The following is a 13,782-nucleotide window of genomic DNA, read 5'->3' on the forward strand; positions in this document are numbered from 1 at the left end:
GTCTGAAAGTGGAGTTGATGGGACAAGCCCCCAACTAACTCCAACAACTATAAAACATACTGAAATACTAAAATAACAACTTTGTCCTTAAACTATGAGGACTCACCACTAAGTCTTCTATTGATGGGCTGGATTGCTAAGTGCGATCAGGGTCCCATGCGTCTGAATGTATGATATAAGACATCATAGCGCAAAAAAAGGTATGCATCAGTACTTTGAATGTACTAGTATGCTAAGTAAGGTAAGGCTGAATGCATGGGTTTATATGCATGAACAATAACTGGCTAAGTAACATGAATATAACTGAATGAGAGTGCATATATACATAAGACTGCCATATATATACTAATTATGTGATACTATGCGCCTAACTATGCATGTTGTAACTGAGATCTTGTTAACAGTGAGTACTAAGTTCTAATAACTGATAACTGAATGACTGATATCTAAATTTACTAATAACTGAATTACTGTTAACTGAGAGACTATTTCTGACAGTCCTGATTCTGTAGAACTGAACTAAGTTCTATGCTGAACTGGGTGACTGTATCTAACAGTCCTGGTTCTGTAGAACTAAACTGAGTTCTATACTAAGACTAAACCAGAAACTGTGGGTGCCAGTACAAAGCCACGAGTAAAGACAAGTACTGAGTCACCCTCATCTGGCAGGTGCTCTGAACGAGAATGGTGGTACCCTCAACTGGTAGGTAGAATACCTTATCAACCCTCAACTAGCAAGTTAATGTATTAACCTATACTATATATGTAGTTCTTGAATACAAGGACTGCTTCTAAGTATCACACCCTCTACTGGCAAGTGAGTCCCCATTCTTGGGTTCACTTAGTGTTGAATCCTACTCCCAACTGGATAGACACTGAATAGATTTCTAAACTGCACTAGGTTGGACTGAAGTATTGCTGATCATGTTGTCTAACTGAAATGAACTGAGTTTACTGGGTTGTAAGACCCCACGAAATCATAAGCTCAACTCAGTCTTTTAAGCTTGCTAAGGGGTCCCCAGATATAGAAAATTCTAGCTAAGTATTCAGACTTAGTATTATTTTGGCATTCGTAGGTTGGAAACTTCATTTCATGACTCTTATGACCTTAAAGTATCGATATTTACATTAATTCATGATTAAAAATGTCAGTAGGTCTCCCAGGATAAGTTTCAGATTTTTCAGACCTCGTTTAGACCATGTTCAAGTGACCAAAATAGTGAGTCGACGCATCACGTTGTCCGTCGTGACAACAGATAATTTTTCTCTCAACTTAGTGTAAATTCCAGTGAACCGATGCAGACTCGATACATTATGTTGGCTATCACATCGATGCCAATGATGTAGCACGTCGATCTGTGCATCGACAGTTCAGTTTTAAGTCTTAAAAATCCTTGTCCTTAGGGGTATTTGGGTCTTTTTCCACATCCTTCAGCCCCAAAAATACGAAATTTATCCTTCTATTTACAACGTACACTCATTATTTTATAAATTTCTTAAGAACAGAAACCCTAGGTGATTGAATATCAAATTCAAGGCTCAAGATTCCACCATTAATCTTCAAGAATTTAGAAACCAAGGTATGTAAAGTGTTCTTCCAAGGGTTCCTTCCTTCCTTCGAATCGAATAAACTCTTTTAAACTTCAAGTAGCTTGATTTCATGCTTTCTATGATTTTTATTCAAGTGTATTCATGATTATAATGTTGATTGGATTTCTATTCCATAATTAAGTGCAAGATTTATGTAAAAATAAAAAATATGTATGTAGTATCATGTGAATTCATGTTAAAGCCTTGAAATTGTGATGCTCATGTGTTGATTAGTACAATGTGCATATACAATGCCTTCCGAGTGTTTGATGAGTTGTTCATGAGAATTAAATAATGAAATTATATTATGTTAGCATGTATTCATGTTCAAGGCTTGCAAGTGTTTGCTAGAATTTTCGAATGAATGAATGATGATCAAGTAGTTATTTATCATGTTTCAAGATTGTGCCATGTCTAATAATTTATGCTATTGAGTCCTGGGGGTATTTAATACCCAACAATTTATCTTATTACCTAAAGTCATGGTCAGTCTCAGGATAGTATCAGTCATGTCACAATCAGTAGTACTCTAAATAGGTTACAGAATTCAGGATAAACTCAGTAGACTTAGTATCAGTCCAGTCCAGTTTATTATTTAGTTCGGACCTCAGAAAATTCAGCATGTTAACAGAATTCAGTAGTATTCTATCAGTTGACAGAACTCATTAAAGTCAGTAATAGTTCAGCCAAGCCTAGTATGAACTAGGAAAATCAATTTAGAGTCTATTCAGTTAGGAGTAGGATTCAGCACCGAGCTAGCCCAGGGATAGGGGCATTCCTGCCAACAGAGGGTTTGACCCTTAGTAGCAATCCCTATGTTACAGAACTACATAGTCAGAGTAGGTTGAGATATCTTCCTTCCAGATATTATGAGGGTTGATACATCTCATTCGATTTTTCCTGCCAGTGAGGGTTGATGAAAGAGCTTCCTGTCAGAGAGGGTTAACTCATAGCTTGTCTTTACCCGTGGCACGGTATTGACACCCTTTCAACTAGGGTTACAGGTTGGACCCCAATCAATTCAGAAAGGGGCATGTTGGTGTAATACCCAGTAAAATCTTTAGTCTAAAGTTCAGCTCATTAAGCTTTCCAAGCTCCAAGACGTAGAAAATTTTGCTAAGTGTTCAAGATTCAACACTTAATCTCATTTTAGACCTACGAAATTTGAGGATTTATTTGACGATGTTACCAACATTTGTTTTTATATTTTTAAGTTGTGTTGCAATGGGGAAAGGTCGTAGTACATCCCTGGTAAGTTTCGGAATTTTTTAGAAGGTGTAAGGGCGTGTTTGGGTTTCCAAAATAGTAGCTCGAGGCAATCGGCCCGCGTCACCCTAGCTAGAGCACTGCTTTAAGGCAGGTTTCGCCCAAGATAGTCCATCAGGATTAGTCAAGCATCGTCTGGTAACTCCAGTGCTTGCCCAGTTTTCAGCATTCCACTTCCGTGCTCTTAGGGGTATTTTGGTTATTTTTCCTTCGTATATAGACTCAAAAACACAGGATTAAGCCTCCATTAGACCAAAATATAACCTCTTGTCTCAAAATCCTCTCAAGAACAAGCTAGGGTTTCAATTGGGGTATTAAAGTTCAAGCAAATTCTACCATCAAATTCCAAGAATCTCTCAGTCAATCTTCACTAAATCAAGAACTAAGGTATGCGTGTGTTCATTAATGAACTCCTTTCATCCATGAAGTCCAAGAACCCTATTTTAAACTATATTCCATTCTTGTTATGTTTTGATTTGATTGTTGATTTTTTTTATGGGTTGAATGATGTCAAGATAGAATCTTTATGGGTTTGTATGAAACTAGGATGGCATGTTAGTTGAAATATATGAACCTTGGGTGATTTGGGTTGCTGAATTCATGAATAAACCTAAGCCAAAAGAATGTATGCAAAGTGTTTGATAAAAGGCCTAGGATGATAGAATTCATGTCCCATGATTTAATAGTGCTTAAATGACAAGTCGATGCTCTATTCTTTATGATTTCACATGAATTCCATGTGATTGATATGCATTGTTCCTATGATATGGATGGGGCATGATATTGAAGCTATACAAGTATATACATGTTGTATGAACTTCCATTCCATGTATAAGATGTTGAGAACTATGCTTAGTATGAAATCCCCTACTTATGATATTGTGAATTTTGGACTCCATTTTTATGATCAAGTCAGTTATGTGTGTCAGTTTCCTTCCATCGAGTCCTAGGGGTACTTGTACCCGAAAAATGTAGTTGTGTGCCTAGAGCCATGTTATGTTATCATGATACTCCCAGTCAATCCATGATCTATAGAATTTAGTCAGTCATGTGACTCAGGAAAACTCAGAAATCTTAGCAATCTCAGTAGTTCAGTAATCTCAGTGATTTCTGTATTCCAAGTAAAATCTCATTAACTTCAGTAATTTCAGTTAGTCCTCAGAACTCAGTATGTTCCGTCAGTCAGGGGAACTCTGTAAACCTAGTTTATCTCTACTAAATAATACCACTAGTATCAGTTTAGTTAATCAGTTCAGTGTCTTTTAGATAGGAGTAGGATTCAGCACCGAGCAAACCTAGGGATCGGGGCTCACCTTCTAGAATAGGACTAAGATCCCTAGGAGAAATCCCTAAGTTATAGAACTACGTAGACAGCATAAGTACGAGATGTCACCTGTTAGATAGGACTGACATACTCAGGGATCACCCGTTAGCACATTTATATGTATAGGACTGGTCCCAGGAGTTACCCGCTAGATTAGGACTGACTCCATAGCTGTTGTCTTTACTAGTGGACACGGTACTGATACCCTTCTAGTCAGGGCAGATATTAGACCCCAGTCAGCTTAGCATAGGGCATGTCGGTTAGATAAATACATCCCATAATTTTAGTTACAGATTTAGGACTGTCAGACACAGTCAACTCAGCTCAGTAGTACAGATTCAGTACTGTTAGATACAATCAATCCTTATTATTATAAATAGACTTCAAGATCACCCACTAGATAGGACTGATCTCAACTATAGTTAACCAGTATCAGAATCATCCAATTCAAAAATCACCCACTAAATAGGACTTATCTCATACTAAGTCAAATCATCTTTATAATCAGTATACTAAAAGATCACCCGTTAGATAGGATTGATCTCAGATTTAGTTACTCCATACAAAATGGAACTTAGATAGTTCCATCAAAACTTAGATGATCATATATAGGCACTCAGTATCAATTACATCAATTACGCCAATCATCACAGTTATATCAGTCGTCATAGCTTATGTTATCAGTATTCAGTTTTAGGATTGTTAGACATAGTCAATCAGACTATTTCTTTATAATTCAAACTATCAGAAATAGTCATTCACATATCCAGTATCTCAGTATCAGTAAACTCATGTTGACAGTATTCAAACTCAGTAGTCAGTATCACCACGATTTTAGTTATAGTTTCTTATGCATGTATGTATTATCACATTCATATCAGTCAGCATTGTTCATGCATATAGCCCTTTGTATTTAGACTACCCCACTCATATACTCAGTATATTCAGTCGTACTGATGCATTTACACTATGGTTCTTTCTCTTACGTTACACCATAGGTTCAGAGGCATGAGCTCCAGATCAGCAGTAGATTTCAGTCTCAGCAGTCAGAGTTAGAAGTGAGTTCTCATCCCTCGAGGACATGATGATTTCATTACTATTTCAGTTTTTAGTTTATTTTAGTAGTTGGAGTTAGTTGGGGACATGTCCCATCAACTCCTTATTCAAACAGTTTAGAGGCTTTCCAAACTATAACATGTCAGACAGTTATTTTAGACTTATTTTGGTATTGTTATACCATTTTTAAACATTATTCTTATCAGATGTTTTATTTAGATTTGAAACTTATGGTCATTTAGTACATGTTTCCACACTTTCATGTGATATTATGTAGTATACAGGTACAGATATCAGTCATGGGTTAGCTTGTGGTCCTCTGGGGTCATAAGCACAATGTAGCATTCCGTTTTAGAAAATCAGGGTGTTACAGTCAATTAGATGATTACCTCCCACAGTCTTAGTTTCAGTTGTAGTCTCAGAATAGAACTCAGTTCAGTTCTACAGATTTAGGACTGTTTGATACAGTCACTCAGTTCAGTACAAAACTCAGTATAGTTCCACAGGATCAAGACTGTCAAATACAGTCACTCAATTATTAGCTACACAGTATCAATAAACTCAGATATCAGTAAATCAGTAATTTAGAACTTAGTATCCAGTGTTATCACGTTCTCATTTATAGTTTATGTATTCACGCATGTACTCTTATTTACTTATATCCATGTCATTCAGTCAGTGTTGTTCATGCATATGAACCCATGCATTTTAGCTTACCTCGCTTTATATACCAGTACATTCAAAGTACTGACATAACTTTTTTTTGCACGATGATGTTTTATATCATAGGTTCAGATGCATGGGCTCCTGATCATACTTAGCAGTTCAGATATTCAGCTGACAGAGTTAGTGGTGAGTCCTCTTAGTTTGAGGATATGATGATTATTCAGTAGTTTGGAGTTAGTTGGGAACTTGTCCCACCAACTCCACATTTTAGATAGTTTAAACGCTTTTTCAGACTAGATTATTTTCAGACAGATGTATCAGATTTGGTATTTATTTTACCGTATTCAGTTTTACTATAGTATTGAACCATATGGCATATTTCCACGTAATTTCCATATATTTGCAGTATTATTATCAGTTATTGCAGCAGGTACCATTCATGGGTTAGCTTGTGGTCCTTCAAGATTATGAGCACCGTGTAGCATTCACGGTACTAACTTGGGGCATTACATGGGTCCCACTGACTGATGGAATACTACCGAGTTCTAAACTGAATACTCAACTGAGACTGTGACTGATTACGGAGTAATACTATTTGTGACGCTATTGAGATTGTTTTGTAACTAATGTAATTCTAGGTAAGTAGCTAGATTTTCGGGTATTGAATACCACCAGGACTCGATAGCATAAAAAGTAAAGCATTGCATAAACTTGAAAAGAATAACAATGTTCACTTGCTCACAACTCGTTCATAGAGGCATTTTATCAAACACTTGTAAGATATAAGCTTGTACATATGCTAGCATGTCATGATTTTCACATTTAATTCACATGAGCAATTTATCAGGCACTTGGGGAACATAATCTATTCATAGGATACTAAACAACATGCATGCATTATAATTTCAAGTCCCAATTCAAAAATCAAGGGATTTTAACATAAATTCACATAATACTACACACATGATAAATAATTTCACATGAACCTTGAAATAAACCATGGATTAGAATACCATTAACATCATAATCGTGAATACACTCAAATCCCACATGGAATTCATGAAATTAATTATCTTGTAGTTTAAAAGAGTTTCTTGAATTCCAAGGGTGGAAGGAAACCCTTGGATGAACACTTCACATACCTTGATGCTTGAATTCGTGAAGACTAATGGTTTGTTCTTAAAGATTTGCTCTTGAAATTAAAAGCCCTAGGGTTTGTTCTTGTGTAAATTTGAGAGAATTTGAAAGAAAGTGAGCAATTTAGCCTCTACGGTTGTTTGATTTTATTTTTTGGGGATGAAAACGGGTGGGATAGTAACCCAAATACCCCTCTAGATGCGGGCTTTTAATAACTAAAAATGTGTCCAGTGACGCACATACCGACGCTCCGCGTCGATGCCATCAACACGATGACCAATGCACTGTGTCGAGTTCACATTGGTTTATTGGAATTGCTCTGAAAATTGGGGAAAATTATATTTCGATATGATAAGCATTGCGACGCGTTGAGATCGCATCGAACCCCTATTCTAGTCATCCAAACATGGTTCAAATGAGGTGCAAAAATTCTGAAACTCATCCGAAGTGACCTACTGACATTCCTAACCATAAATCAACCTAAAACTCAATATTATAAGGTCATAAGGATTGTAAAAATAGGACTACCAACTTATGAAGGCTAAAATAATTCTTAGTGTAAACACTTAACTGAAATTTCTAAGTTTCGAACCTCTTTTCAAGGTCTAAAGGATTGAGTTAAGCTTAGGATTTTTGCGGGCTCTTACATAATTAAAACGTTTACACATTTTCGTTCCTAAACCAAGGATCGTCTATCAATACATATACCTTTGGTATCGTCATACCAATTTTTACTTTTAAACTTATGACTATGCCAATCCAATTTCATCATGTTGGGGGAGTGCCTCAAACCCCTTTGTTCATTAAATTATATGAAAGAATGCCACGACCCCCTTTGTTCAGTAAATCAAGTTTAAAACTGACAACATGGTCAACAAGGCCTGTAAAACCCTTTTCATCCGTTTAACCATTTATACAATACAATAGTTTTGGGAAATAAGCCAAATCATGTAATTAACAATATTTCAAATTAAATTATGCAAGTAGTTTGAGGGAACACAAATTATGAAACTAAATTCCAAACCAAAATCATTAATTTTGGGGAGTTCCTCGACCCCCTTTCCAATTCTTATACCCATACACCCAATTAGTTTTAAAATCATTAATAAAGTATAAACAATACATATAAAATCATGAAAATTCAATTCATGTAACATTCATTCCAAAACCCTGAACCATATCAAAACCTATATTCAAATCCATATGAACAATCATTTAAACATATTTTTTAAGTAAAACAAGTTTAAGTGAAGAGGTGCATGCCTAAAAGTATCAAAATTTCATATAAAAATCACCCTTGGAAGCTCTATTTGATCAACCTTGAGATACCCTAGTTGTTCCTAACTTAGGGATTTGAGAGAGATTGAGAAGCATATTACGATTTGTTTTGATGTGATAACAAGACCCAAAAAAGGGTTTTCAGTCATGGATCATGATTGGGGAAGAGGGCAAATATTCAAAGTACCCTTAATGAAACTCTAAAGATTTGCTGCCCAATCATTATGGGTTACCTTACAACTCGTGACGACTAGCTACGAGTCATTTCCTTAACTCATAGTCTGGGTAGTGACTAGGGGAACTCTTCACTATTGATGCTACGAGTCACACCCTACAACTCAGAGTCAAACCTTATGAATAGTAGGGTCCATTCTTAGTCAGAACAGACACCTTTGGGTACTACACTAGTGAGACTATGAGTCCCACCTTATGACTTATAATGTATTACGATGACTCATTATATCTTAATCTTACTCAGGTCAGAAACTTTGAGTAACACACTTTTCACCCAACGATTACGGTCATACAAACCATAATGACACCTTACGACTTGTAAGGCAAGTCGTAATCTAGGCAGTAAGCTCAATGCCAAGAAATTTTCAAAGGCCAAAATTCTAGTGTTTTATATTCTCCCCCCCCTAGGATCATTTATCCCCGAATGATGAGTCAAGCCATCCATTAGCACGATTATAAGACAGAAGGCAACCACAATGTCCTTTAACAAAGTCAAAAAACAAAGATGATAGGGAAAACACATAACTTAAGCATAATTGTCTAATTCGAGGAACATGAACGAATACTTGGACTTTATGTCCTCTTCAGCTTCCCAAGTAGCTTCTTCTATCTTTTGATTCCTCCAAAGGATCTTTACCAAAGCTCCATCTTTTGTCCTTAAGTGACAGACTTGTCTATCTAAGAACTCCACCGAGACTTCCTTATAAAACAAGGAACCCAATATACTAACACTCTCAATAGGCACAACTAAGAAAAGATCACCCATGCACTTTTTTAACATCAAAACATGGAAAATCAGGTGAACAGAACCCAAACTCGAAGGAAAATATAACTCATAAGAAATTTTCCCTACTCTCTTTAAGATCAAGTATGGACCCACATAATAAGGGCTAAGTTTTCCCTTCTTTCCAAATCTCATCACTCTCTTCATGGGAAATACTTTCAAAATTACCTAATCACCAACCTCAAATTCCAACACTCTTTGCGTCATATTCGCATAGGATTTCTTATGACTCTAAGCAATCTTAAGTCTATACTGAATCACCTTAACCTTCTCCATGGCTTGGTGAACCAAGTCCAGACCAAAAAACCTAGTCTTACCAACCTCAAACCACCCGATAGGAGATCTACATCTTCTACCAAAAAGAGCCTCAAAAGGAGCCATCCCAATACTCAAGTAATAACTATTGTTATAAGAAAACTTGATAAGAGAAAAATGATCCGCCCAGGTACCACCAAAATCAATCACGTAGGCCCTTATCATATATTTTAAAGTCTTAATAGTTCTTTTGCCTGTCCATCCATTTAATGGTAGAAAGAGGTGCTAAGGTTCACTCGTATGCCCAAGCCCTGCTGAAATGAGCCCTAAAATTGAGAAGAGAACTGTGTACCTCGATCAAAAATAATATAAGCTAGAGAACCATGTAATTTAACTATCTCCTGAATAAACAAGTAGCATAATCCTCTCTAGTGTTAGTAGTCCTCATAGGTAAGAAGTGAGCAGACTTAGTCATCTTATCTACAATGACCTAAATCAAATCAAACTATTGGCGAGACCACAGAAAACCAGCAATAAAAAAACATATTGATCACCTCCCACTTCCATATAGGAAACTCAACCTCTTGAGATATGTTGCTAGGCCTCAAGTGCACAACCTTTACTTGCTGACACACCATATAATTAGCCGCGAAGATAGCCATATCTCTCTTCATGTTGTTCCATTAATAGATCTCCTTCAAGTTATGGTACATATTTGTCAAACTAGGGTGAACTATTTACCTCGACTCATGCGCCTCGGTCAAAACTCATTCTCATAGCCCATCGACAACAGGAATGCACGATCTACCTTGGGACCTCAAGACACCATCTCCACCAATATCAAATGCCATGACCTTGTACCAACCCTCCTAATCCTTAATCTACATCAAGATAGGATCCAAAACTTTTTTCTCCTTTATCTCTATACCAAGAGATAACTTTACCACCTCTTGTTTAATCATACCCCATTCTCAAAATACAAAAGATGGACTCCATGATTTTTTAATCAGTGAATATCCTTCACCAATCCTCACTTCTTCTCATCCACTTGAGATAAGATACCCATGGACAACTTGCTAAGAGCATCAGCAATAACATTAGCCTTACCTAAATAGTAGTGGATACTCATGTCATAGTCCATTAGTAATTCAAGTCATCTCCTCTTTCTGAGATTCAACTCTTTTTGGGTGAACACGAACTTCAAGCTTGTATGATTCGAGAAGATATCCATATAGACCCCACACAAATAATGGCACCAAATCTTCAAAGCAAACACAACAGTGGCCAACTCTGAATCATGAGTCAGATAATTTCTTTCATGAACTTTCAGCTGCCTAGAAGCATAATCCACTACCTTACCATGCTACATCAACACACAATCCAGTCCCACATGGGATGCATCACAGTACACAATAAAACCATCAGTACCATCGGGTAGGGTAAAAACTAGCACAGAAGTTAATTTGTCTTTAAACTTCTCAAAACTACCCTCACAAGCATCGAACCATAGAAACTTCACCTTTTTCTAGGTCAACTTAGTCAATGGAGAAGCAATCAAAGAGAAACTCTCCAAAAGCCTCCTATAATACCCGGTTAAACCCAAAAAGCTTAGAATGTTGATTGGCGACGTGGGTCTAGGCTAATTCTTAACCACCTTAACTTTCTGTAGATCCACTATGATCCCCTCACTAGAAATAATGTGACCGAGGAAGGTTACAACATTCAACGAAAATTCACACATTAAAAACTTAGCAAAATAAACATTGATCCTTAAGAGTTTGCAACACTATACGCGGTCATTAGTATAGTCCTCCTCACTGTTAGAATATTCAAAGATGTCATCAATAAACACAATCATAAAAAAAATCTTTAAAATGTCTAAATACCTGATTTATCAAGTACATAAATGCAGTCGGAGCATTAGTCAACCCAAATGACATCACCAAAAACTTATAGTGCCTATATCGAGTTCGGAAGGTTGTCTTAGGGATATCCACCTCCTTAATCTTCAACTAATGATAACCCAATCAAAAATCAATCTTAGAAAAACATCTAGCACCCTAACACTGGCCAAAGAGATTATCTATCTTAGGAAAATGATACCTATTCTTCACCGTCACCTTATTTAGTTTGTGATAATCTATAAAAATCTGAAGGGAGCCATCTATCTTACATACAAAGAGAACAGGTTCACCCCATGGAGAAATACTAGGATGGATGAAACCCTTATCAAGAAGATCCTTTAGCTGTTTCTTAAGTTATTTTAACTCAACCAAAGCCATTCTGTATAGAGGGATAAAGATAGAAAGGGTATCCGATAGGAGATTAATCCAAAAGTCCATTTCTCTATTGGGAGGAATACTAGGAAGATCATCAAAAAATACTTCAAGAAACTCACTAACCATAGGGACAGATTATAAAGAGAGAACCTCAAAACTAGAATCTTTAACAAAACTAGATAGTATAGACACCCCTTGGAAATCAACTTTTAAGCTCTAAGATAACAAAATAAACCTCCCCTTAGGTACCAGGGACTCCCTTCCTACTCAAATATTCATTCATTTAGGAATTGGAAATGGATACTCCAAGTCTAAAAATCTAGAGAAGCATACTGCAAGTGAGGCCAATCCATCCTTAAAATCATATCAAAATCTAACATATTAAACTTTATTAGGTCCACCAAGGTCTCCCGACCATAGATAGATACTATACAACCTCTATAAACCCCTCTAGACATAATAAAATCACCCACTAGATTAGACATAGAGAAGGGATTGGAAATACACTCAAGACTAAAACCAAAATAAACAGCCACAGAAGGGGTCACATAATGAGAGAAAAGATGTAATGTACCAGTGACAACATCAGGAGATGCCTTAGATTCCTAGAAGGTGGTAAGAGAATAGAGACGGCTCTGACCAATTTTGGTACTTGAAGTAGCACCCTTTAGTGCAGAAGCTGAAGAAGTAGAAATCAAAACCTTATTAGCTCTAGTGGAAACATTAGTTGACCAAAAGTTCCTTTGAATATACCAAAATGTCCCTATTTAAAATATTTATTCCTTCACTTTTCACAAAAACCATGGTGCAACTGCCCACAAAATCTACATAGAGGATATAATGAAGCTGACTGAGCTCTACTGGCCTGATTTGGTCACCTCATTCCTTAAACTGACTATCAGCCTAAAATCAATAATTACTAGACAACTTAGGATATGGAGCACTAGCAGTAGAATAGGAACCAAAATTTTCCTAAGCCTTCTTCTTTCCCCATAACCTACCATCTCTACCACTATTTTGCTAGCCTCCACCCTGCTCTGAATATCTGAACTTCTTACTCTGTCTTTTCCCTATTTTTGCCTACTTCTTTTTCTTATCCTCAACTTGCTACATATACACCACCAGTCTAGAGATATCCATTTCATTATATAGCATCACCATCTGACACTTCTAGTACCAAGTCTCGAGACAAATTTAAAATAAACTTGTTCATCCTAGACCTCATGCTAGATGCCAACTCTGGAGTGTAATGAGACAACTGATGGAACTTCAAGGCATACTCTTTCACAACCATCCTTCCTTACCTCAAGTTCATAAACTCTTTAGCTTTAGCCTCCCTCAAATTCTGAGGAAAGAAACAATCATGCAAAGCACCAGAAAATTCCTAAATCCTATGGTTTTAGTATTTCTACAATAAGAAGGTAACTGATCTTAGGTGAATTTATGCACCTAAGTGTCAAAATCTCTACATATTTAGCCTAGTTTTGGGGACTTCTTGCATGTGTAATGAGTTGATATTCATCTAATTGAGCATCTAATTATTAATGTTCCTAATATAACATTTAAGGTGTGTTCAAAACAAATTTGGAATAAAAATGATCACTCAATTTTAACTGAGAAAACTAGTGGTACTAGCTTGAGTTATGTGTTGTTCTAGTTTATCTTGATGGAATCTATTGTGGTTTAAGCACTAATTCATGGTGTTTGATGTTATAGGAGTCCATGTGAGATGTTAACGTTGATATTAGGGAGTAAAATAAGGTACGATGATAATGTAAAGTCACCCATAAAGTTTGGAACTCAGAGCCACGTAGATGGATCTTACATGAATAAAATTTGGAAATTTTGAGCACTAAGTTGTTCCACTCCCTCTATCCTTTGAGATAAGGGTGTTCCATACCCTATGATACACA

The sequence above is a fragment of the Capsicum annuum genome, chromosome 10, assembly GCF_002878395.1.
Source record: "Capsicum annuum cultivar UCD-10X-F1 chromosome 10, UCD10Xv1.1, whole genome shotgun sequence".
NCBI lineage: Eukaryota > Viridiplantae > Streptophyta > Magnoliopsida > Solanales > Solanaceae > Capsicum > Capsicum annuum.